This window comes from Bison bison, unplaced genomic scaffold (assembly GCF_000754665.1).
Source record: "Bison bison bison isolate TAMUID 2011002044 unplaced genomic scaffold, Bison_UMD1.0 scf7180017864388, whole genome shotgun sequence".
Lineage (NCBI taxonomy): Eukaryota > Metazoa > Chordata > Mammalia > Artiodactyla > Bovidae > Bison > Bison bison.
In genome coordinates, this window is record NW_011494960.1 from 2,804,561 (window position 1) to 2,832,043 (window position 27,483).

Genomic DNA, 27,483 nt, shown 5'->3' on the forward strand with positions numbered 1-27,483 from the left:
GATCTTTTTTGTACAGTTCTTCTGTGTATTCTTGCCATCTCTTCTTAATATCTTCTGCTTCTGTTAGGTCCATACCATTTCTGTCCTTAATCGAGCCCATCTTTGCATGAAATGTTCCTTTGGTATCTCTGATTTTTTTGAAGAGATCTCTAGTCTTTCCTATTCTCTTTCTTCTCATAGGGCTTGATATTCATGTTTTTGTTTTAATTATGTCATAATTTCCAATACATACATGCCAGATTGACACAAATGAAATTCCTAGCCATAATAAACACATATTTTTTGCCAGTTAACTTAAAACATCATTTTTCATTGGGGCATAGTTAGACCTTTTAATTAAAGGGATTATAAGGTTACCAAAGGTCTAGTTCATGACGTGACACTGTTTCTGTAGCTTTGACCTAAGCATTTGGCATCTTTGAAGATGAAGTTTCTCATGAAATTAAATGAGAGATAATAGTAGATGATTTTTAGGTTTCTTCCAGTTTTGACCTGATAGGATTGTATTGGTATGAGTTCCTTTAACACTGAAGGTGAAAGGAATCTAGAATAAAAGGAGCCTATAAAATGAAGCCATACATGTCTCTACAATAGAGTAAATGTTTTTTAAAAAGAGATTAAGCCTTACAGGTTTATTAAATTGAGAAAGAAAAAAAAAACAACTATAAATCTCGCTGAAAAGATGTCTGTGATTTATTGCCATCCAGAGGCTCAATTATAGGCTACTCTTGGAGAGTTATTAACTACAAAGCATCCCAACAATAATGGGTAATTGCCGTAGAAAACCCAGCCTGGCATAGCTTGAATGTGTCTGGTTCCCATTCATAAGCCATAATTTTAAAAAGATACATCATTGAAAGGATAAACATAAAATATGAACTCTATAGTCCAATGAAATGACTCTCTCATCAAAATTGTAATTGTGTCTTAAATCTACACAAAATGTCACAGAGGGAGCCAGAAGTGTATCCAGCCAAGAGAAGATTCTGCTTTGACTTTCATTTTTCTTCAATTTCCCACCTGATTCTTTCTTCCCTCCAGGGAAATATGGACTGTGATAAGGAGCATAATGACCAGCATAATGTGGTGGCCTAGTCATATCCCTTTAATCCAATTAGAAATCCATTCAGAGCCCCTGCTCGAGCTATCTATGGCAACCACTTTTCCTCAGTCAATTTATGCTCAAATCCATCAACACCATTTAATGTGCCCTGCTGTTCAGGGTCATTCAGCATCTTCTCTGTTAGTCTCCTAAGCACTGTGCACTCAACACATCAGCATACCCTCCATCACCTCTTGATAAGCTTTCCCCATCGCATTTTCTATCTCTTCTTATTCTTTGTCCGTTTTCCTTCCCTTCTTTCCCTCTTTTAATTATAGAAAAAGGAAGTGCTTATTAGTTTTGAAGTAAAAAGAAGGAGATAGGTGATCTCTACATACACATGCTAATATTATTTTTAAAAATTGGACAGAAAATGCATGAATATATGTTCTTTATTTTCCAAAATGTTACCTTTTATTCCTTTATCTTTCCATCTGATTTCAAGCCTTTGCAGAGAGCTTGTGAATCCCTGCAGCCCAGTTAACTTGGCAGGAAATACAGCTTTCTCAGCATTAGGAAGCACTGATACGGTGTGTACAAGAGCTTATCTTTGATGGAGAATTGAAAGATAAGAAGGGTACTGACTACTAATTGGCTCTTTGACTCTGGGCAAGGTACTTCTCTCTGAGTCTCACATGAATAATGAGAAAATTAGTCTAGATGAGTTATTTTTGAATGGGCATCTCAAGGCATGAATTAAAGGTCAAAGAAGGGACAGGTGGTTTGGGCTTTGCAAGGCTTATTATGGTTTCGTTTGAAAAAAATTTAAGACAGAAATTTTAAAGGTTCTTTCTAATTCTGTAATCTAAAATTTGAGAAGGGAGAACCAAAATAATAATAACCACAAATAACATTTGTTAATATTGCTTCTTAGTTTATAAAGCATTTGAATTTATGATTTAGAAATAAGTAAAGACCACCTAAATGAGACAATGTAAAGTTATTTATTCAGAACTCCCTGCAGCCAGGAAGTCAGCCTGCATCACCTATGTTTGGCAGAGATTCCAATTCAGGTAGAAGAGTACGAAAGCTTTATAATAGGAAAAAGAAAAGGCTTTAAGTCAGCCCTGAAGGAGGCTGCTGGTCTGGGAAGCTGTAGGTAGTAGGTAGACTATTAGAAGTAGGGCATCCTATGTGGTTGGTTAGGACTCATGAAAAGTGAAAGTTGCTCAGTCGTGTCTGACTCTTTGTGACCCCATGGCCTATACAGTCCATGGAATTCTCCAGGCCAGAATACTGGAGTGGGTAGCCTTTCTCTTCTCTAGGGGATCTTCCCAACACAAGGATTGAACCCAGGTCTCCTGCATTGCAGGAGGATCCTTTACCAGCTGAGCCACAAGGGAAGCCCAAGAATATTGGAGTGGGTAGCCTATCCCTTCTCCAGGAGATCCTCCCAACCCAGGAATTGAACTGGGGTCTCCTGCATTTCAGGCGGATTCTTTACCAACTGAGCAATGAGGAAGCTCATATTTGTCTTAAATTGATCCTAAGTTGAAAGTGGGGCAAAATTTTAGGAAACAATCATTTCCCAGTTATGTGGGCCTGATTTCTACAAAGATTGCTATTTGTTAGCAATTGTAGTTTGACTTCTTGAACTAGTTACTGTGAATAGTATGCTGGCTTCCTGGGTTGATTGCTGCAGGTTTTGGGTCAGAGTTCTTTTTTTAATGTAGTCTGGTTATTTATATGTTTAGTCTGTCAGTGATTGCACTTGAGCTCTGAAACAGCAGTGTAAAGGGAGATGACTGGCTTTTATTTTTCTTTCCTCTCTTAATACTCTCCATTTGAGAGCTAGTTTTCAATTCAAGGTCTGTCTGTGTCAAGCCCCTATCTACCTGAAAAACCCTCTACCTCTGCTGGAATTGATAAAATTGTTTTCCTAATAAATAAATAATATATTAGGATGATTAAAAATATCTCCGTCTCACACTTCCAACTTAGGTTGGAGGGAGACTTCTAACCAATGTTATCTGGTAGGCTGGCTTCTGCCACCAATAGCAGCTCTCACAGGATCTGTACAGCTCTGCTTTTGGCTACTAGGATGCTCCAAACTATGCTGCCTCAGTGATACTCAGTGAGTCTTTTGAAGCCAGCTGCTATGGTCGCCTATGGTGCCGACTCTTTACCGGGCAGGTGCCAAATCTGCCAGAGCTGCTCTAGGAGAGTCACCCTGCCTTTCCCTCCAGCACCAGGCTCTGGCTCTCCCCTTAACTTTTATTTGTCAGGCCATACAATGACCCATGTTTTCTGTGTCTTCTTCTGGTTTAAGTGGAACAACCCAAAGGGCACCATACCATCAAACAAGCAAGGAAACAAACCCCCAAACCTAATTTTGATATCTCATTTTTCTTCAAGGCAGGTATGCAAACAAACGTATCAGTGACCCCAGGTTGCATGATTTCTTGTCCAGTTGCACATGAAGATATTTAAAGACAAAGTCTCAAGAAAAGTAAAGTGATTTTTAGAATTTGGGGCTCCAGGCTTTGGCTTGAATAGGTGCACACCATTACACCTCATTTCATTTTGAAATATGATACCTTGATTGAAAGTATCAGTTACATCTATTAGGTAGATGGCAGGTCCAATTTATCTTCAGGCAAAAGAGAAAATCTCAGTTTGTACTTCTTTCTCCGGATTATCTAGGCCATCTTTTTTTGGGTTGGGCTAACTGAGCTTGCAAAATTTCTTGGATTAAATTTATGTTGAGTAGTACCATTAGAGATTTTTTAAAAGACTGGTGACTTTTATCCTTTCATTATCTTTGAATTTGACTTGCAGACCTTCCTCTCCTGAGGGAACATCAGGGAAAGCCAGAGTCTTTCAGAATTTGTGAAAGAACCTCAAAAATGTTGGCAAACTTCTCTGAATCTAATCTGTCAGGCAAACCTGTTTTTTACTGATAAATCGAGTCGTAAGGCAGGTTGTGTGCTCTAGTCTGACAGTATAGCTTTTTGGCAATGTATTTCCTGTGAATGCATATCATGAACCTCCAGCAAGTGTTTAATGATGTGAGCCTACTTCTTTGATGAAATACCTTGTATTCTTGCCCCTTGGTGTTTAGGGTTGCTCAGTGTAATGTCTACTTCCATGACTCCAAGCACATCTAACAAATATTTTCAAGTACCTTCTTGTACCAGCCTGTTCATTAAGGGTACTAACCCTATCTTTGAAGAGAAAATAATTCATGCCTCTTTTTTTCCTGCCAGGAATAGCCTTATTCTTCTTTACCTAACATTCTCCTATTATCCTTCAAAACTGGTTCAGATTAGCTGGGCCTCATTCATGTCCCAAGATAAATTTTGACATGACTCTTGACTTGGAGCTTGCACCAAGGTCTTTTTACTACGTGAGTTAACTGTGTATATTAAATTTCTTCCCTATGTAACATAGCATAATCACCATCATTTTCAATTTCCACAGCTCTAATTGAGGGACTGGCTTCTTTTGAGACAAAACATGGGGGAGTTCATGCCTAAAGATCCTGTTGAAAATAATGGAGATTGTTTTTGCCAAGCAATTAAGAAACATATAGTTAGTTCCATGATCCTAATATGACATGCAAAAATGGAAGACCAGCCAAAAATTTAACTGAGTGAAAGACATGGCCAAGGAGAGCCCTCCTAGGATTGCACTCACCCCTGGGGATCTGAAATAGCGTGCACATACACTTGGCTGTATCACTCAGGACAATCAGAGCAGGATGAAGGCAGATTTGAAGGGATGCCCTGAGCAACACACAGAACCACCAGTAAAGAGAGAAAACATTTCTAGCTCAAGGGACTTAAACACAATATATGAACAAAACATGGCTGAACAATGTGATACTCTGAACCTGGGGCAATGCTTAGAAACACAGTTTTTAAAAAGTCACCCTTAGGAATTCCCTGGTGGTCCATTGGTTAGGACTTCATGCTTTCACTGCTAAAGGCCTGGGTTCAGTCCCTAGTCTGGGAACTAAAACCCCACAAGCCATGTAGTGTGGCCAAAAAAAAAAAAAAGCAACACAGGAGATGATAGAATTAGAATATTCCTTACAAATAGTCACCTTCAGCACTGGTGGTTGGAAGACTGTATATGTCCAAGGCTGAGCCCTCTGAGAAGTGACTAGAGAGGAAACTTCTAAGCTTTTAGTTGCTGGTTGAATGTGATGTAAATTTGTAAACTTTCTGAATTATAAAATGATCTCCAAGATACACACACATCCAGAGGTCATAAGTAAGAATTTAACTGACCGATTGGACTTTAGCACAACTTTATACCAATAGGTGCTTATGCAAAGCCAGTGGTGAACCTCAGGAATTTAGGCTAACAGACATAAAGAAGAAAAACAGTTCTGGGCAGAAATATCACAGGTCTCATACTGCAGGTGAAATGGGCTTCACAAAATTCATTCAACCAAATTGCTAAATAAATGAACAAATAAAGAACAACAAGTGCAGAGGAAAGTGAAAATGGCTCAGTCATGCCTGGTTCTTTGTGACCCCACGGACTATCCAGTCCATGGAATTCTCAGGCCAGAATACTGGAGTGGGTAGCCTTTTCCTTTTCCAGGGGATCTTCCCAACCCAGGGATAGAACCCAGGTTTCCCGCATTGTAGGCAGATTCTTTTTTTTTATTTTGTTTTGTTTTTTTTTTAATTTAACTTTATTTTTTAACTTTACAATATTGTACTGGTTTTGCCATATACCAAAATGAATCCGCCACAGGTATACATGTGTTCCCCATCCTGAACCCCCCTCCCTCCTCCCTCCCCATACCATCCCTCTGGGTCGTCCCAGTGCACCAGCCCCTGAGCTATCAGGGGAGCCCTTGCAGAGGCTAGGGGAGTCTGAATATAACACAAGTGCCTCGCACGTTGCCTGGCATATGTCAGCCACTGATTTTGAGTCAGATTGTCTGAGACCTAACATTGCTCTTTCACTGACTTGCTGTGTGTTCTGTGCAAGTTGCTTCACTTCTCTGTGCCTCAGTCTCCTGTATTTCAGTGATAATAATAGCACCTATTTCAGATGATTTTTGTGAAGATTAAAGGAATTGTGCATGTAAAGAGCTGGCACAGAGTCTGTACTCAGTCAGTATTAACCCTGGCCTTGATTGCCTTGTTTGCCCCTGTTCCTCTTATAATATGTCATCGTTGCTGAGATTTCCCTAATAGATTGCTAACCCTTTTGGATTGAGTGTTGGTGGTTTAAAAGTGTCAATAGTCCTGGGAAGGTTTGTCTACTAAGTCATGGGCTTACTGTAGTAAATATATCCATCATTTTATCAATGTCATAGATCAAAAAGGAAGAAAGCAATGCCAAGGTAGAAAGATGGGAGTCAAGGAGGTTGGTGGACACCAAAAATAATTACACTGACTTGTAATTTCACTTAAGGGAAAGTCCTCTATGGTCATCCTAGCAGGATATAACAAAATTATACAGGTCACTGGCATTCAGTTCCAAAGGTCAAGTCTCTTATTTCTTTGACACTCTATGTCCTTTTGTTTGTTGTTAGGTAAGCTAATCCTGTGGTTTATTTTTGATTGTGAAGAGAAATATATACTATACTAACAGACATCTCTAGTAGGCTGCAAGATTACTTAGTTCAGCATTTCTTGAAAGCCAAACATTAGATCAGCTTCACCATGCATGATTCCATTGGCTGATATTAAATACCCAAATCTCCCAAGAGCTTTCCTGACCACAGAACAGGCCTTGCTAACAAATAAACTTAAACACTCTATTATAAAAGGAAAAATGCAGAGAAAAAGGAAGGTTACTTATTTCCCTTAAGCTCAGCTTAGGTAAGAAGAAATACAATTTTTCTTCACTGGAATTTGGTTTCCTTGGTTTTAACCAGAAACATGATAATAAACATAAATCACCTCAGAGCAAATTAAAAAACATCCCATTCACAAAGGTTAACAGTTGCATTACAATTTTAATAAGGTTCATAAAAATGGCTTGATGTGCTTATATGTGTATTCTTTTTGAAAACAAATTAGCCACTATTTTATTCTCCTAATTGGAGCTTTATATTTCCATAGAAGCCTTATTTCTTTTCTTAGTCTCACATTTTATTAAAGAAACAGGAATTTTTCCTTTTTTAATTCTTTTCGTTTAGTAAGAACTATTCTAAAATTTTAAACACTTGCAAAACAAAATTAACAGAATGAGAGGCCTACAAATACATCTCCAAAGCATAACAACTTTTCTGGATTTTGTCACACCTGCTTCACCTGTCTCCCTCTATTCTTCTTTTATTTTTTCTTGAAGCATTTAAAAACAAATCTCAGATATTGTGTTATTTCAACCTACAGACGTCAGCATGTATCTCTAAAACCTATGAACATTTTCTTACATAACCATAGTATTGTTATCACACATAACAAAATTCTTGCTTACTTCTTGTGCTATCTAATACCAGGCCTATAATCAAAATTGTCCTTTTTTTTTCTTTTCTTTTACTGGTGGGTGGTTTAAATTAGGATCCAGCTCAGGTCCACCATTGCATGCTTCTTGTGAATCTGAGCCTGTTTAATGCTAGAATAGTATGTCTGGGTTTCATTTTCATACTACTGATTTGTTTTATAAACAAACAAAGGCTTTGTCGGTTGATCTGAAGAAAGTTCCACCTTATGGATGTGACTCTTTTTCTTCTGTCCGTACCATTCCCTGCAAACTGGAAGTAACCTCTGGAGACTACATTCCATTAGAATCAGGTCAAGCATTTTGCCACAAATACTCCATAGACGGCACTGTATGTCTTATACCCATCACATCAAGCAACACAAAATACTTGGTTATCTCCCTTCTTATGATACTGATTTTCCAGGGCTTTCAAGTTGTGACAGCCTCATCCTTCCATCATTCTTTTCCTCATCAGTATTTCATGTAATGGTCCCTGACCCTAATAATCATTGACAGAATCAATAATTGCACAGGAGGTTGCAAACAATTTTTATACAGACTTTTTTATATATAAAATAGGGTGGCTTATATAACCTGAAATACAATTCCTAGAGGAAAAACATTTCATTGTTAAATTTTTAGAGAAAGGATTTTGGTATCTGTTACTTCTACTGTGACCAGTTAATTGGGAAAGGCGTGGTACTCTTTCTCTCCCCACATCTCTATTTCCTTCTCTCATATATCATCATGAATGTACAAATTTTTATATAAGAAATGAGTTTGAGTCAATTTCAGCTATTCTTTCCGCTGCTTAAATTGAATCTCTTTGCATCTTTGACCAGAAGAAGTCCCTTTATGTTGGGTGCTGTATCCTTTGACATGCCCAGTAAGTCTGATAATCTCCTTTCTTTCTGACACAAAAGATATCCCAGATTTAGCAAGTACCTATTATTTCTCAAATCTGCAGCTAGCCCTTACCTCTGGAAGTTTCCACTCTACAACTTTGGCACTAGACTATCTCAGTGTTCCTAAACTTTATTTACTTTTAAACCTTTCCTACTACAAGAGCTAGTAAATATTTATTTGGGAGGAAACAATAACGAATTTATTCTAATGAGTCTATTTCAAATTTACTGCTATTTCTATAGCACATAATTAACTGTTTTCTAGAGCATAAACCCAGCATTCTGACCTGGAGAATTCCATGGACTGTATAGTCCATATGGTTGCAAAGAGTCAGACACAAAATTAGTGACTTTCACTTTCACTTTAGAGCCTAAACCATGCTTTCAACCTTCCTTAGCATGTTAATTTCCCTCCATCATCAAAGCTGACTTCAACTTTGTTTCATTTATACAGGGTAGTACTCTCATCCAAACCACTGTACTAATTCATAGATAGATAATAATACTTCATTTCTTATGCTAAATCTATGCCTGAAAATTGTTCAGTCACTAAGTTATGACTCTTTGCCACCCCGTGGACTGTAGCCCACCAGACTCCTCTGTCCATGGAATTTTCCAGGCAAGAATACTGGAGAGGGTTGCCATTTCCTTCTCCAGGGAATCCTCCTGACCCAAGGAGTGAACCCAGGAGACATGGAAATCCTCATATTTGCTATTTCTCACTAATTCATGATGATGCTATGCTATTTTACATAACCTTGCCCACTGATATTGCAAACTTTTAATATTATAGTGAAAGTGTTAGTTGTTCAGTTATGTCTGACTCTTTGCAACCTGAAGGAGTGTATCCTTCCAGGCTCCTCTGTCCATGGAATTCTCCAGGCAAGAATCCTGGAGTGGGTAGCTCTTACCTTCTTCAGGGTATCTTCCCAACCCAGGGATCAAACCTGGGTCTCCTGCATTTCAGGCAGATTCTTTATTATCCGAGCTACCAGGGAAGGCCTCTTTTAAGATTGGGGCCCATTAAGTATCTGAATTTTTAATCATAGAGCAACAAGAAAATCAAGGAGGATTTCAATATAGACCTTCCCATTTGGTGAAGATGTTTAGGGAATAAACATTTTTAGTTGATTAATAAACATGGCCATCATCAGGGTACCATAGATATTATTTATTCACTTAATGGCACTAATTAAATGTCTTGAGCTGGGTTCTGGGTATTCAGAGATAAAAAGCATATTTATTTTATAGCTTAATTTAAATGATGGAAACTAACAAGTTAATAAGCAAATTCAATATAATATAATTATTTTGTAGGAGATTTGCAGTTTCCTTGGGAGCACTGAGGGGCTCTAGTTTAGAAAAGAGGATCATAGACATCTTCCTAGAAGGAACAATACTTGAGCCAAATCTTAAAGAGTAAATAGGAATTAGCAAAACACAGGGTGTTGCTGAGGGAAAATTTTTGCAAGAACAGGAAACACATGTGGTAACAGCACTGAGTGGGGGAACACGATGGACTTGCAGAATGAGTTGTTCTCTGCAGTGTGGATATAGGAGGCAAGCAGGTATGTAGCGCCTGAGACTAGAGAGGTAAGAAGAGACAAGACCAGAGAGGTGGGCAGAGACAAGGCCAGAGAGGTAGGCAGAGACGAGCACTTGTGCCAACTTTAGGATTTTTTTTTTTTTAACCTTTTTAAGTAGACTACAGTTCAGTTCAGTTCAGTTCAGTCACTCAGTCGTGTCCGACTCTTTGCAACCCCATGAATTGCAGCACGCCAGGCCTCCCTGTCCATCACCAACTCCCAGAGTTCACTCAGACTCATGTCCATCGGGTCAGTGATGCCATCCAGCCATCTCATCCTCTGTCGTCCCCTTCTCCTCCTGCCCCCAATCCCTCCCAGCATCAGAGTCTTTTCCAGTGAGTCAACTCTTTGCATGAGGTGGCCAAAGTACTGGAGTTTCAGCTTTAGTATCATTCCTTCCAAAGAAATCCTGGGGCCGATCTTCAGAATGGACTGGTTGGATCTCCTTGCAGTCCAAAGGACTCTCAAGAGTCTTCTCCAGCACCACAGTTCAAAAGCATCAATTCTTCAGTGCTCAGCCTTCTTCACAGTCCAATTCTCACATCCATACATGACCGCAGGAAAAACCATAGCCTTGACTAGACGGACCTTTGTTGGCAAAGTAATGTCTCTGCTTTTGAATATGCTATTTAGGTTGGTTATAACTTTCCTTCCAAGGAGTAAGCATCTTTTAATTTCACTCCCAAAATAGGAAACATAATGACCTTATTAAAGATCGTTTTTTGTAGTGAAATATTCTGACTATTGAATCTAATATTCATTCATTCTTTTACTTAAATAATTGTTCAGCATCCACTGTGTCTTGAGTGCTATCGGAGGCACTGAGGGTTCAGTGCTTACAATAACAGACGTGATCCCTCATGGATCTCAGGCCATGAGATGTGTACTTCGATCTTTTACTCTAACACCTCTAGTCTTGCCTTCCCCTGCATCATTGGACTGTATTACTCCAGTTGACTTACAGACCTTATATCTATCTTAAAAAATACAAAAAACAAAAGGCAATTCTCCCTTTATAATGCATCTATTTCTACCCTGAATTACCCTGCTCCTCTTCACCTTTTCACTTCAAGGTTTTTTAGTTCCTACCATTTCACTGGAACAGCTTTTACTTCGTCCTTCTAAGCGCATGATGAATTTCTCTTTTTTCCTCCTATTCCACGTGAGCAATATCTGACACTGTCTTGTGCAAACACTTCCTTGCCTAGCTCTTGAATTCAAGCCCTTCTGGTTTCCTTTCTATACGTCATAGATTTCTCCTTGTCAGGCTTCTTAGCTGGCTTCCCACGCTTGACCCAGACTCTAAAAGTTGAAGTTTCATATAGTCTGTAATCCCCTGCCTTTCTTGATTTGTACCTTTTTAAAAATTGATTTCATCTAGGCTCATAGCCTAAATACTTTGTTGTTCAGTTGCTAGATCCTGTCCAACTCTTTGCAACGCCATGGACTGCAGCACGCCAGGCCTCCCTGTCTTTACCAATCTCTAAGAGTTTGCCCAAGTTCCTGTCCATTGAATCAGTGATGCTGTCCAACTATCTCATCCTCTGCCACCCTCTTCTCCTTTTGCCTTCTGAATAACTCCTTGATTTATATCTCCAGTTCCATTTTCTCCATCTGGAGACTGTAGGTCTCCAGATTCCCATCTTCAAATGCTTTCTCAATATCCTCATTTGAATATCTAATAGACATGCTGGGTTTAATCAATTCAGTTCAGTCACTCGGTCATGTCCACCTCTTTGTGACCCCATGGACTGCAGCATGCCAGGCTTCCTTGTGCATCACCAACTCCTGAAGCTTGTTCAGACTCATGTCCATTGAGTTGATGATGCCATCCAACCATCTCATCCTCTGTCATTCCCTTTTCCTCCTATCTTCAATCTTTCCCAGCATCAGGGTATTTTCCAATGAGTCAGTTCTTTGCATCAGGTGACCAAAGTATTGGAGTTTCAGCTTCAGCATCATTCCTTCCAAAGAACACCCAGGGCTGATCTCCTTTATAATGGACGGGTTGGATCTCCTTGCAGTCCAAGGGACTCTCAAGAGTCTTCTCCAACACCACAGTTCAAAAACATCAATTCTTCGGTGCTCAGCTTTCTTTATGGTCCAGCTCTCACATTCATACATGACTACTGGAAAAACCATGGCTTTGACTAGCAAAAAAATGTCTCTGCTTTTTAATATGCTGTCTAGGTTGGTCATAGCTTTTCTTCCAAGGAGCAAGTGTCTTTTAATTTCATGGATGCAGTCACCATCTGCAGTAATTTTGGAGCCCCCCAAAATAAAGTCTCTCACTATTTCCATTGTTTCCCCATCTATTTGCCATTAACTGATGGGACTGGATGCCATGATCTTAGTTTTCTGAATGCTGAGTTTTAAGCCAACTTTTCCCACTCTCCTCTTTCACTTTCATCAAGAGGCTCTTTAGTTCTTCACTTTCTGCCATAAGAGTGGTGTCCTCTGCATATCTGAGGTTATTGGTATTTCTCCCAGCAATCTTGATTCTAGCTTGTGCTTCATCCAGCCGGGCATTTCTCATGATGTACTCTGCATAGAAGTTAAATAAGCAGGATGACAATATACAATGTTGATGTACTCCTTTTCCTATTTGGAACCAGTCTGTTGTTCCATGTCCAGTTCTAACTATTGCTTTTTGACCTGCATACATGTTTCTCAGGAGGCAGGTCAGGTGGTCTGTTATTCCCATCTCTTGAATAATTTTCCACAGTTTGCTGTGATCAACATAGTCAAAAGCTTTGGCATAGACAATAAAGCAGAAGTAGATGTTTTTTCTGGAGCTCTCTTGCTTTTTATCATTATCCAATGGATGTTGGCAATTTGATCTCTGGTTCCTCTGCCTTTTCTGCTGGGCTTAATATTTACATCTAAAATAGAACTGTGGTCTTTCACATCTCGCTTTCCCTCAGACCTACTTCTTCCTCAGTTTATCACTTCAATAAATAGTACCACAGTTTACCCAACTGGTCTGGCCAATAGTTTAGAACTTATCCTTGATGTGCCTTTTTCTATTTGCCACTCTCCACATTCAGCTAATAGCAAGTCCTACTGTCTTCTCTTCCAAAATATATTTAAAGTATATTTACTTTAAATATTTAAAGTGTACAAAGTATATACACTTTATCTGAAGCTGTCCTAATGATCATTATTAATTATAGAGTGATTACAATAGCCTTCTATCCAGTTCCCTACTTCCAACTTTCTCCCCATAGCCCATTCTCTGGGAGACCAACCATTGTTCTTAAATGCAGATCTTGAAAAATTCCACAGATTTTCCCCCTGCCCTACTAGCATCACTTCTTTGTAATTATAATGAAATCTAGGCAGTATGATGAGGAAGCAGAAAAGAAGGGTTCATCCCCTCGTTTTTAAGTAAACCTTTCTATAGTGGCACCTGGCACTCCTCAGATCTTGCTGGTTGCAGCTTGGTCATCTAGTGACACCTAGCTGTGAGAGAGTACAAAAAAAAATGCTACTTTTTCTTGGTGGCCTTGTATCCACTAAAAACTGGAGCTCTTTTGCTCAGTGGGGAGTAGTGATAACTAGGGTGAGGAACCAGTACTCTGCCTCACTGCTCAGGTGATTCCTCTGAAAGTGTGCAGGCTTTTACTGCACACTGTATTTATTTGCCCTTGTTACTATCTTATTGGGGCTCCCTGGTGGCACAGAGGTTAAAGCGTCTGCTGCAATGTGGGAGACCTGGGTTTGATCCCTGGGTCAGGTAGATCCGCTGGAGAAGGAAATGGCAACCCACTCCAGTATTCTTGCCTGGAGACTCCCATGGATGGAGGAGCTTGGTGGGCTACAGTTCACGGGTCGCACAGTCGGACACGACTGAGAGACTTCACTTTCACTTTCACTATCATATTACCTTGTTGTGTTGTAGTCATAACACATCACTACCTGCATTTGTCATACAAATCAATCTATGTCTGTGTATATATTTCATAATCCAACCATCCATATATTTATCTCTTTGAAATATGTTTGTATGTTTATTGCCTTTTTTCCCCCATTAGATTGAAAGAGTTGGAAACGGGATATTATGTCTATCATGTCACCATATTCCCAGCACCTAGAAAAATGCATTGATAGGCATTCAGTGCACTTATGCTAAAAAAAAAAAAAAAAGCAAAAAGCTTCCTCTGGGAAGTAAAAGATGAAAATAAAAGGAAAAGTATCTGTTGGGAACAAGCATACATGTGTACACGGCTGGATGATTTCAGCAGGGATATTAGAGCTTTTAGGGCTTCCCTGGTGACTCAGATGGTAAAAAAAATATGCCTGAAATGCAAGAGACCTGGGTTCGATCCCTGGCTCAGGAAAATCCCATAGATAAGGGGATGGCTACCCACTCCAGTATTCTTGCCTGGAGAATTCCATGGTTAGAGGATCCTGGTGGGATGCAGTCCATGGCATTGCAAAGAGTCAGAAATGACTGAAAGACTAACACACTATTAGATTTTTGGAGAACGGTAATGTTTAAAATGGCTGGGAAGAATGTGAGAAAGATAATTTGGGAGGCTGACGTTAAAGATACGTTTGAGAGTAGTGATTATGCATTTTATAACTCAAAATCTATTTTCTTACATGATTTTACCAGCAATGCTTGATTACTGGGATTCTGGAATGAGAAATGATCAGTAGAGTTTATCTAGTGTTCAGACTTTACAATATTGGTAAAAGTATTATTAAAATAATGGGTAATTTTAACTTTTTGGTCATTGTATAAAAGAGAATGAAAGTGATCATAATGAGTGTTGTGGATGAAAATCATATAAAGGAAAAAATGAATTAGAATCATAACAATACTGAGCATTTATAGTTTTTTTGATATAAAGTGGTAGTAGTTGTGTTTATTTTAGTTTAAGGAATCTCATTTTATTTTTATAAGTATATAAGTAAAAATGACTCTTTGACTCTTATAAAGCAGATGTTACTGTCCTAGCTTACAAATGAAGATATGACAGCTAAAAGTTTAATGGATTTCCCAAATATGTTAAGGAAACTAGAGGAAAAAGGAAAATGGGATTGATTCCAAATCTCCTTATTTATTTATTGCTTCCTTTTAGAGGACGAGAAGACATTATGATATACTGCACTTCATTAATTAACATGGTTTTAATTAATCTGATATGTAAAATACTTATCAATTAATCTAATTTAAAACAAAATTAAAACTCATGTATTAACATAAATGTTTTAATAAAAATTGTTGTCTCCAAAAGAAAAAGTGAAAATAGGGACATTTTAAATATTTAAAATGTTTTAAGTATTTGTAAATCTCTAGATTCATAGAAGATAACTGGATTCTAGTAACCTCTTCTGTATTCATTGTGTTGTGCTCGAACCCATGAAGTAAGCTTTCGGAGCATTTCACTGTACACATAAGAAGAACATAGTTTGGATTTTGTATCCCCCTGACGGGGTCTCATGCGAAGAGTTGACTCATTGGAAAAGACTCTGATGCTGGGAGGGATTGGGGGCAGGAGGAGAAGGGGACGACAGAGGACGTGACGGCTGGATGGCATCACTGACTCGATGGACGTGAGTCTCAGTGAACTCCGGGAGTTGGTAATGGACAGGGAGGCCTGGCGTGCTGTGATTCATGGGGTTGCAAAGAGTTGGACACGACTGAGCGACTGATCTGATCTGATCTGATCTGACGGGGTCTCAGGAACCTCTAAGTGGTCTCCAGACTCTACTGTGGCTTCCTTTCCTTCAGGAAGTTTTCTTTCCTGCAGAAAGAATTCGATTATCTTCAATGTTGTTCCCACTTCCTGAACCTCAAATTAGTCCTCATTTTATTAATTGTATAATAAGTTGTTGACAAATCCATGTCCTCTACTTAGCTGTAAACTTATTTGTGTTCTACTCCCACCAGGTCCTAATACAATGATTTATACCAATTAAAATACCCAGTTTTTAAAAAGTAGCATGTTTTGAGCTATGTTGTTAATATTGGGAAAATATTAGTTTCATGATATTTGGGGCTTTCTGGTAGCTCAGCCGGTAAAGAATCTGCCTGCAGTGTAGAAGACCTGGGTTCGATCCCTGGGTCAGGAAGATCCCCTGGAGAAAGAAATAGCAACCCACTCCAGTATCCTTGTCTGGAGAATCCCATGAACAGAGAACCCAGGTGGGCTGCACTCTATGTGGTCTCAAAAAGTTAGGCACAACTGAGCAATTAGCCTTCATATTTATATTAACTCAAAGGAAGAAATGTATAGATACTTATTTTTGTCAGGAAATATGTTACTATGGCTTTAACTCAAGCCATTACTAATGAAAATCTAACTTTGGGTGAAGTAGTGTTCTGAATTTCACATGAATAATTTCACATGAATGCAAAAATAAATTTATGAAAGGAATAACATTTCATTTGGAAGATGAGAGGTGCATTTTAGTGTGATATGAATATCAACTTTAGGCAGCAAGATGTGGCAGAAAAGGCATGAGATTTAAAGTACACAGATTAGAATCCTGTTTCATCCTTCTCTGAAAATTATTCTATTATCCATAATATAGGAATGATAATGACTTCTTCAGAGCATTGTTGGGGTTGGGAACACTCTGGAATTAAAGGCTTCTACCCAAAAATGACACACTTCTGATAATATTTTACTGATGTTAGCAGTCATATGCCTACCTTTAAGGGGAAGGAGAGATAAAGTCATAAAAGGAGAAGAATGAGAAGTATTAATGAGCAACCCTTATGTATACCTTAGTGTCTTAAAAGTTAGAGACAGATTAAAAAGATAATAATTAATAACATACAATCTAACAACACTTTTCAAAACATATTGTCCAGAATTCTAGATTGAGAAGGACAGTGGTAGGTATTCTTGAAATAAGAGATCCCTTAGTGAAATGAATTTTGCAAGTATTGGGGCATTTAAGGTTCAAGGTTTTTCTGTAGGATTTTATGTAACTCCAGCATGCTAAAATGCATCAGGGATTTACAAAGTGGAAGATAGGAACTGTAGTATGTAGCATTTTTAAATCTTACTGATCCTAATATCCTTTTTTATTTGTTTGTTGACTTTCTAAGGATCATTGTTTGAGATCCTTATGTTTGTGCACGTAATCTCACATTTTGAGAAGTGATGACTAAGATTAACTGAAGTCTGATGATAAAGGGAATGTTTTGAGCCTGGATGAAAGCACAAGGATTCTAATTTCTTATGGTGATTGACTATAAAGGCAGAATAAGTAGAAGCCTCAATTTTGGGATGTTCAATCCTTGAGAACAGAGTCCTGGTGAGTAGAAGTCCTGGTGAGTTAGAAGTAAAGTCACTTATTAGAAAGATGACCAATGAGATACTTGCTAATAAGCAACTACATTGATTGTAGATTGCCATGTAGAATGTAGTAATATTTCAGCTGGACTCGAGCTCATGGGTTAATCCAGAGCCATGGTATGATTGTGGCCGGTAGGGTGGTCTATTTTTCTCTTGATGCAATGATGGTTTTCTTTTTTATTACACTGTTAGTGGCCTTGGTAAAGATTTTACTCTTAAGTTCTGTGTCTCAAGACTGATACCATAACTGTGTGAACGAAAATAAGAAAGTCATGACTCAGGAGTGGTGTCTCTCTATGGACCTGGACTTGGTAGGAAGGGGATCAGTGTGGTACCCCCTCCCCACAAGTTGTTAGCTTTCTGATTAGCATGGAGAGGATTGCAGACATCTTCTATTCAGGATTTCTAAACAAAGAACCCTAATTAGTTTAAAGCCTGAGCCTACTTGGGTCAATGGATGAATGACAAACCAAAGTCTTGGCCCATAGTATAGATATGTCTGAATTTGAAAATAAGAAGCCATATGGAATCAGATCAAATTTTATTTATACTTGAATTATATCTATAATTTTTAAACATAGTGTTGGAAAGTATATACTTTAAATATATGTTACAAGTAAAGATCATAGTGAAAAGTGAAAGTGAAGTCGTTCAGTCGTGTCCGTCTCTTTGCGACCCCATGGACTGTAGCCTACCAGGCTCCTCTGTCCATGGGATTTTCCAGGCAATAGTACTGGAGTGGATTGCCATTTCCTTCTCCAGGCGATCTTCCTGACCCAGGGATCGAACCCAGGTCTCCCACATTGTGGACAGATACTTTACCGTCTGAGCCACCAGGGACTGTTTGCATTTTATTAGTGTTAGCCAGGCAGTTGTGTCCGACTCTTTGTGACCCCATGGACTGTAGCCGCCAGGCTCCTCTGTCCATGAGATTCTCCAGGCAGGAATACTGGGGTGGGCTGCCATTTCCTCCTCCAGGGGACATTTTAATAACTTATTCCCAAATTATTTGGATTCACTGCTTATAAAGTCTATGTTTTTAAAATCAGAAGTTCCATATTTATTTAAATAACTTAGAAAAATAACGTCTGATTAATATGTTGTGTGAGTATATTCTGAATGATTCTTCCCCCAGAATTGATTAATATTTATTTTGACCATCTAGTTTGATATTATTCAGAGCAACATGGTCTATTTCTTTTTTTTTCTATTTCTTTTAATATTAGTTTTCTCATTCAAAATCCTGGGCACATAGTATCTTAAAATCAATTCCTGAAATTGTGATAAGCTTTTCTCTGATCAACTTTCAGTCAGATTAAAAGCACTTGCTGTAGAACTCAAAACATGATTTCATATGCTATTTTGTTAGAAATTAGATAAGTTTTTCAACTTTACATTTCAGAGTCACTTATTAGATTTTATTTTGTTGTTGTACTATGATCAAATCATATTTATCAACATTGCTTTATTTATACCAAATTTTAAAATTAGGAATGCTCAGTATTTCTGAGTGTTCAGTATTCTCTTTTGGGAACCCGACAGAGATATTTGTTTACTCTTTTATAAGACTTCTCTTAACTAGGAATTTGAGTTACATATTTTATTTGAGTCCACAGATGTGAAAAATAAGTAAATCTAAGCGACATCCACAAATTTATGAGGCATGGATATTTAAAACCATTTAGGGTTTTCAGACTTCAAAATTTGAATTTCCGTAACTGATTACCACAATAATTTCTGAATGTTTGTATCTCACAATACATCACAATATGTATATCATGAAATTTCAATATGATATTAAGTCTGCAACACTGACCAATTTATATAAGCTGCAAATATTATCTGGGCATGATCTTCCATAGTAGTTTTACTGATATGTCTCTGTTTTCATAGTTTATTTCAGGCTTTCTATTAATAGCTACAGAGACACTTTTAATTCTTAACTAGTGCAAGGCTCAGCTCCTCTTCATTTTCTCATGTCCTCAGCTTTTAATAACTTCAGATAAGCCCACTCCCTGGTTTCTAATTAAGTTTACTCAGCCTACCCATTTTTCCATAAAGATAGCTATGCCCAATATACAATCTAAAAAATATCTTATGCTATCATTGGGTATTCTGATATTCTTAACAAAGACAGGAAAATCACTTGACTATACAAACTCCTCTAGACTAAATCAAGATGAAAGCTATGTTTCCATAGTAAGTTCATTTCAAGAATTAATATAACTATTTAGATTATTTGGCACCAGTTCCTTCCAAAATAAGATTTAAGCTTGAAGTAACTTCATTGAAATTTGTTTTATAGCTGTTCTTTTTCCATAATTAGTAGAATAAATGCATTCATATTATTTTTCATATTATATGTATGATCACAAATCTAAAAGCATATGAAGTTTTGGCCAACCCTATGCAGGGATAAAAATAATTGGATTTTCTAGATATCTCATAGTACTCTACTTTTTGTTCTTAACTCATATCATTCAGACAAAAGTATTTAATTAGTTGAAATTACATAGCTTTGAGCTAAGATGACAAATGGATCTCATTAGACATAATTTAGGAAATATTTTTTGCACTGTGTAAAAAGGTAGTTAAAACAAGGAGTAAGGTGGTAGTTTTGCACTAAAAAGGTTGAGAATCTAGTGAAGATCACTGATAAGGTCTGACCCTGACTAAAATAAAATGTTCTCAAAAACAATTTCCCTTCCTTTGCTTACGATCATTGGTGGCATTAGTGGTAAAGAATCCACCTGCCAATGCAGGAGACACAAGAGACTTGGGTTTGATCCTTGGGTTGGGAAGATCCCATGCAGGAGGCAATGGCAACCCACTCCAGTATTGTTGCCTAGAAAACTCCATGGAGAGGGGAGCCTGATGTCCATGGGGTACCAAATAATCGGACATGACTGAGTGCACACACACACGTTGATCAAATTTGTCTTCTATTTATCTTCATGTCAAAAAAGAAGGTGCCATGAATGGGCTCATGAGCTTCTCCACCTGTACAGTAAATCCCTCCCTCTCAGTGTCTTATTATCTATAAGTACTGTTTTGGCTTGGTTTTTAATAAAATCACATTTAGTTATTTTTAAAATTTACATATAGTAAAAGTCACTTTTTGGATGTACAGTTCTATGAGATTTGGCAAATGCATAGTTGTATAATCACCATCACAATGAAGAAAGAGAACAATTTCATCACCTCTAAACCCTGCCCTCCACAAACCAAATAAAATCCATTATAGTAGACAAAACTTTACCTCTCCCTTAACTCCTGGCAACCATTGATCTGTTCTATATTCCTACATGACTGCCTTTTCCAGAATGTCATATGCATGTAATTATATACTATGCAGCCTTTTGAGCCTGGCTTCTTTCACTTAGCATGTGGTATTTGGGGTTTATCCGTATTGTTGCATTAGTCAGCAGTTTATTCTATTTTATTTCTGAATAGTGTGTCATGAATGGATAAGCAGTATCTTTATCCATTCCCCAGTAGAAAGACATTTGGGTTGTTTTTTGTTTTTGATGGTTAAAAATAGAGCTGCTAAAAATATTTGTGTACAGGTTTTGTATGAACATAGGTTTTCATTTCACTTAAGTAAAAACCCAGAAATGTTCTTATATTTTTAAAAGTTTTAGCTTACCTGCCATGTATTCAGGGAAAAAAAAAACCTTTTTCTATTATCCTTTCTGAGAAAGGCAACATGTTAATTTTCCCTTTTTTGTTTCCTTAATAATGTTTATCACAATTTATTGATATAATGCTGTAGATTTAGTTGTTTTATGATTAAGTTTTTTCTATGTCTCTCAGTAGAATATAAATAATAATAAGCACCATGAGGGTAAGGGCAATGCTTGTCTCAGACATTAACCTGTTAGCACCTAGCTGGAATAGTGAGTTTGTATCAGTGAATGAATATAATAAAGGAGAGAACAAAGGAAGGAAGGAAGGGAGGAAGGGAGGAAAAACAGAAAAGGAAGATAAAGAAGCAAATTTGTCTGAATAACGCTGCCACTTGGGAGGTTTGTGAGCTGTCAGTCAACAGGCTGGTTGCATATCTCCTTGTTTACCTAACAGGTCTCCATTTAAAAACTCCAGCCTCTTTGTCATCTCTATTTCATGTTATCTATTAATCAATTTTTCAGCATATTCCTACAAATTACTTCAAGTATTCCATCTTAGCTTTTTTTAGCTTCTGTACTTTTATTAATGATGAACCAAATAATCATTTTCAATAAAATGTTCTGTTCAAATGCCATGTTTTCTATGAACCTAATCAATCTTGACCTAACCTATCATAATATTTTATGTGAACCTTTGTTATAAGAAACCACTTTCTGGTCAATGACCAGAAACATTTCTGGTCAATGTTTTATAGTCCTTCAGGTATATATCTTAAATTTGCTGTACTGTAGGCTTCCACAGATATATAGCTAGTTCTTTTTTATTTAATCCTTTAAAGTATATGATGTCATGCCTTAAACATAACATGGATTCAATAACTGTGTTTTAATTATCCATCCATGTACTAACAAATCAATAAACATTAAATAGTGTTCTTGCCTAGAGAATCCCAGGGACGGCGGAGCCTGGTGGGCTGCCATCTATGGGGTCGCACAGAGTCAGACACGACTGAAGCGACTTAACAGCAGCAGCAGCAGCTCTAATTTTCACTAATATTTTTAGAACTTGGGTTTTAACAAGGTATTTTATTTTTTAAGGTAGGAAACTAATCATATGATGATTTTATAAGTGCTACTTCATACCTGATAACATATAATGTTACAGCAGGCAATTCCAATCCTTATTTGCAGAGCATTGTATATACAGGTATTTAGCATCTACTCCACACAGACATTAAACATTAGGAAAATAAATTGCTTTGTTACTCTTTACTTTTTTTTTCTCCTTCTGAGTACCAGTACTATAACAATTCTGTCAAAACAAGATGTTGAATTATGGCACCTTTGCATTGGGAGGTTATTAACGTAGACAAAACTGTTGACACACTGTAGCTAAAATACAGCAGAACGAAAAGTTTAATCAGCTATAAAATGCCAATGAATTAAATTTAAATATGATGAGCCATCACAGGAAAATGACTATTGATGTAATTCTGAAAATAAGGTCTTGGGTAGGTAATTTTGCTGAATAAGGAAACATGGGCTTATAGCACTCTGTCCTAAAGGATAGAGACTGGCTATAAAACGAAGAGTTTGATGTTCATCTCTGTAATAGAAATAATTTGGTACCATGCCATGAATGGTGAGCTTGCAAAATGCACAGCGTGAACTAACATAATGTTCCCTTGCCAGGAGTAAGTTCATAGCCAGAACTCAAGGCTTGATAAAAAATATGAGACGTTCATATATCCATGGAGTGCAATCATTATAATTTTTTACTTTCTTTGTCAATTTATCATTATACCAATAATGTGAGCTCAACACTTTTTCTTGCCTATGGTTTTTGCACTGTTTTTTTCCTCCTTCTGAATCATTATTTCCTTTGACTGTTGCAATATGTATCCTTCTCATCATTCAGGTCTCAATTCAAATGTCACCTTCCCAGGAAGGGATTTCATGGATGCTATATCTTATTTATTCCACATGCTTTAGTTTTACTAGGACACATTACGTTAGTTGTCTTATTCATTACTTTTGTCAATTTCTGGAATTGTTATTCTTCTGATTATGTGATTGCTCTGTTTCTCTCCTACTAAAATGTAAACTCAATACTTATAGGATGCTTGTTTGTCTTATTCTCTGCTATGATTACAGTACTGAAATGATGCCTGGTGTAGAATATTTATCACATCAATATTGTAGAATAAATGGATGATCCTTATTTGGTACACCATTTTTTTCCTAGAATCAGAGTCAGTCTTCTGCTTATTAAGAGAGATGGATAATGCATCAGCCATTTTCCTACTGAGAAAATGATGTGAAAATATTCACTGTTAAGTTCACTCCCAGTGTTAACTGTAAACACCTGCTATAGTTCTCAATTTTAGAAGCAAAGGGAACACATAAAGAGAAAAGCAAAAGGAAATGAATTAACATTTGTTTATTACTGTTTATTACTGACGGTCTTGTTGTTCAGTTGCTAAGTGATGCCCGGCTCTCTGCATCATAGACTGCAGCAAGCCAGGCTTCCCTGTCCTCCCCTGTCACCCAGAGTTGCTCAAACTCACGTCCATTGAGTCGGTGAGGCCATCCAACCATCTCCTCCTCCATTGCCCCCTTTTCCTCTGCCTTCAATCTCTCTTAACATCAGGATCTTTTCCAATGGATCGACTCTTTGCATCAGGTGGCCTAAGTATTGGAACTTTAGCTTCAGCGTCAGTCCTTCCAATGAATATTCAGGGCTGATTTCCTTTAGGATTGATTGGTTTGATCTCTTACACTCCAAGGGAATTTCAAGAGTCTTCTTCAACATTACAGTTTGAAAAGATCAATTCTTCAGCGCTCAACCTTATTTACAGTCCAACTCTCACATCTTACCTAGAGGGTATGCTACTGCTGCTGCTAAGTCTCTTCAGTCGTGTGAGACCCCATAGACGGCAGACCACCAGGCTCCTCTGTCCCTGGGATTCTCCAGGCAAGAATACTGGAGTGGGTTGCCATTTCCTTCTCCAATGCATGCATGCATGCTAAGTCTCTTCAGTCGTGTCCGACTCTCTGCGACACCACAGACGGCAGCCCACCAGGCTCCTCTGTCCACAGGATTCTCTAGGCAAGAACACTGGAGTTGGTTGCCATTTCCTTCTCCACCTAGAGGGTCTATCATGCGCTAGATAAAATATTAGATGCTTTAGACATATTATACTCTACACATCATCATCGTAACAAAATTATTGAACGTATACTCTGTGCCCACCACAAGTCTAAAATCTTTCATCTTATTCCATTTGTCTAATTAAATCTTCACCATTAAACTTTGATGTTGGTACTATTATTATTTTCATTTTATACTGATGGAAATGGCTTCTTTGCAGGTATTAGTCTCTCATTTAAGATTGAAAAGCCAAGGTTAAAATAAATTTTTCAAGACTACAAATCTAAGCAAACAATAGAAGTTGAACCTAGATGTTTTATAGTCTGTGCTTTGCTCTTCTGCTAACAAAGTCATGCACATGTGTATATACATGGACTTCCCTGGTGGCTCAGATGGTAAAAAATCTGCCTGTAATGTGGGAGACCTGGGTTCAATCCCTGGGCCTGGAAGATGTCCTGAAGAAGGGAATGGCAACCCACTGCAGTATTCTTGTCTGGAGAATTCCATGGACAGAGGAGCCTGGTGGACTACAGTCCCTGGGGTTGCAAAGAGTTGGACATGACTGAGTCACTAACATTTTCACTTTTATGTGTGTGTGTAGACATACATGTATTTTTGTGAGGTCTCTTCTAGTCAAGGAGTATTATTCATCCTTCAGAGATGAGTGATGGAAGATTATTTAATCAACAAATTTTTTTTTGTGCATGTCCATATACTAAAATTGAATTTGTTTTCTAAGAGTATACAAACAGCATAATGGACAAGATAAGCCACAAAGAGTTTACTTTAAGTGGTACAGTGTAATAGAGAAGATTAACTTGATTATGGTATTTATCGTTTGGTATGTATGTCAACTTAGGGAGAAATTGTATGATGCAGACCATAGTCAGTAGGGGAGGCTTCATAGATAGGTGGATCTTGAGTTAGGACTTGAAGGATGGGCAAGAACAAGAAAAACGGAGAGTATTTCAGAGGGAGAACAGTGGTAACAAAGGTTGAGGGAAAAGGAACAAGAAGCCGAGCATGCACTGTGATGGTATAAAGGAGAGGAGAGGTTAACTGGATTGAAATTGATCATGTGAGTCAAGACTGGTAAGTGGCTGTTTACACAGTTAGGTGGGACCAGGTTACACTATTAAATAAGCATTCCCTTTTCTTACTCTCCTTTTCTGTTGACATCTTCTTCACATGGGTGATGAAGGCAGTGTGTGAAAAGAGACTGATGGGGAATCTGACTCATGCTCTTATTAGCAGAGCAGATTGGCCACGGGTGTCTTGAGGGTATATTTACTAAGAGTAGTTTGACAGAAGTGAGAAGTGCACATTAGAGCTAAGAACAAGCTGTGTATCTGCAGTGGGGACAGGGCAAATTGCCAATTCCATTCATTGTGCTTCTGATTTTTTTTTTTTTAATGGTTAATTGCTTATATATGGTTTTCAGCTTTACTTATGAACGTAAAGATTTTTATGTGGACGATGCACTTTTATGGACTAAACAGACTTAAAAGTCTTACCCTCTAAAATTAATCCTGGCAAGAAAAGTCAGTGTGTCATGTAAGCTGTTTGGGAGGCATTCTATCAACAAGAAAATTTGCTGTTGCCATAGCTTTAGCAGTACAAAGATAAATTGATGTTTACAAGAAAATTATCTTGATAAACAGAAATTCTGAGTCTTTGCCAAGTGTGCTTTATTTTGTTCAGAATTTTAAAAGGCAATTATTCTATAATTGATTCAACCAGTATTCGATAATTAAATCTTAGAGGAAGTACTACATGTCCCAAGCTTTCTCTGTTATATATTTCATTTAATCTTAATATCCTTGTAATTTTACTAAAAATTTTTTACTAAAAAATCTGAGGTTTAGCCCTTTGCTCAAGGTTACAAAGTGAGTGAAAAAAAACTGGAATTTAAGCTGTGTTCTCCGACTCCATGTCTCATGCTCTTCCTCTCCATAATATTTTTATTTTCCAAAGTTAAATGGAATTCTCCTACCTTGCTAGGTAATGATAGGCTTTCCCTTCATCTCTTCCTTACTCCATTCTTCCCTTCTTCCTACAAGGTAATTAATGAGATATAAATCCCAGGAATTATTTTAGGTACTATAGACACAAAGAAAGTAAGATATTGTTCTATACCAGGAAATTGTTACTAATCTATCAGCAGGACTAGATATTTAAATGATAAATGTGATGGAATGTTAACAATGCCATGATTGTGTACATTTGTGGAGCCAAAGCAGTGATTCATTTTGCAGACGGGAGTCATAGCAAAAGTGATAACTAAGCTGAGTCTTAAAAGGTAAGTAGGAATTTTTGATAAAAACTAGAGATAACAGCAAGTGGCATCCTCAGCCCAGGGAAAAACATGCATGAAGGTACAGAGGTTTCAGGAAAAGCACAAGCCAAAGTCTCACCTTTGCCAAAGTGTGTGAAGAAGAACAATCTATGCAGACTTTCATAAATCCTTTCTTGGGTAATTAGCTTTTTGGAATATTGCCAAGCAGCAGCAAATTTTCATTTCTCAGCACTCTTGGGAATATCTGAAAAGCAAGATGTATTTTCTTGCCACAAAACAATATTAACATACTTAATTTGCATCAGGCTCCATGTAACAATGCCCATATTAAATGCTAAGTAAGTTGATTGCTTTCAGACAGAACTTTATTCTAAAAATCTTGTTAACCTTATCCATAAACCTAATGCTATCCCCTTTATTGAAGAGTATTCAAGGCTTAGGGGTACATGAGCAATTTTTGCTCTGAAGCATGAACAGCACCAGGAAGTCTCTTTAATTTAGAAGTTCTTCAGTGCATCATAATACTATGTCTCCTTCTGTGTATGGCACACATTTAAAAAATTAATGAGGATAGTTACTTTACAATATTGTGATGGTTCTTGCCATACATCGACATAAATCAGCCACAGGTATACATGTTTCCCCCATGCTGAGCCCCCCTCTCACCTCCCTCCCCACCATATCCCTCTGGGTTGTCCCAAAGCACTGGCTTTGGGTGCCCTGCTTCATGCATCAAACTTGCATTGGCCATCTGTTTTACATATGATAATATACATGTTTCAATGCTATTCTCTCAAATCATCCCACCCTCACCTTCTCCCACAGAGTCCAAAAGTCTGTTCTTTACATCTGTGTCTGTTTTGCTGTCCTGCATGTAGAATCATCATTACCTTCTTCCTAATTTCCGTATATGCGTTAATATACAGTATTTGTATTTCTTTTTCCGATTTACTTCACTCTGTGTAATAGGCTCCAGTTTCATCCACCTTGTTAGAACTGACTCAAATGTGTTCCTTTTTATAGCTGAGTAATATTCCATTGTGTATATATACCACAACTTCCTGGTCCATTCATCTGCTGATGGACATCTAGGTTGCTTCCATGTCCT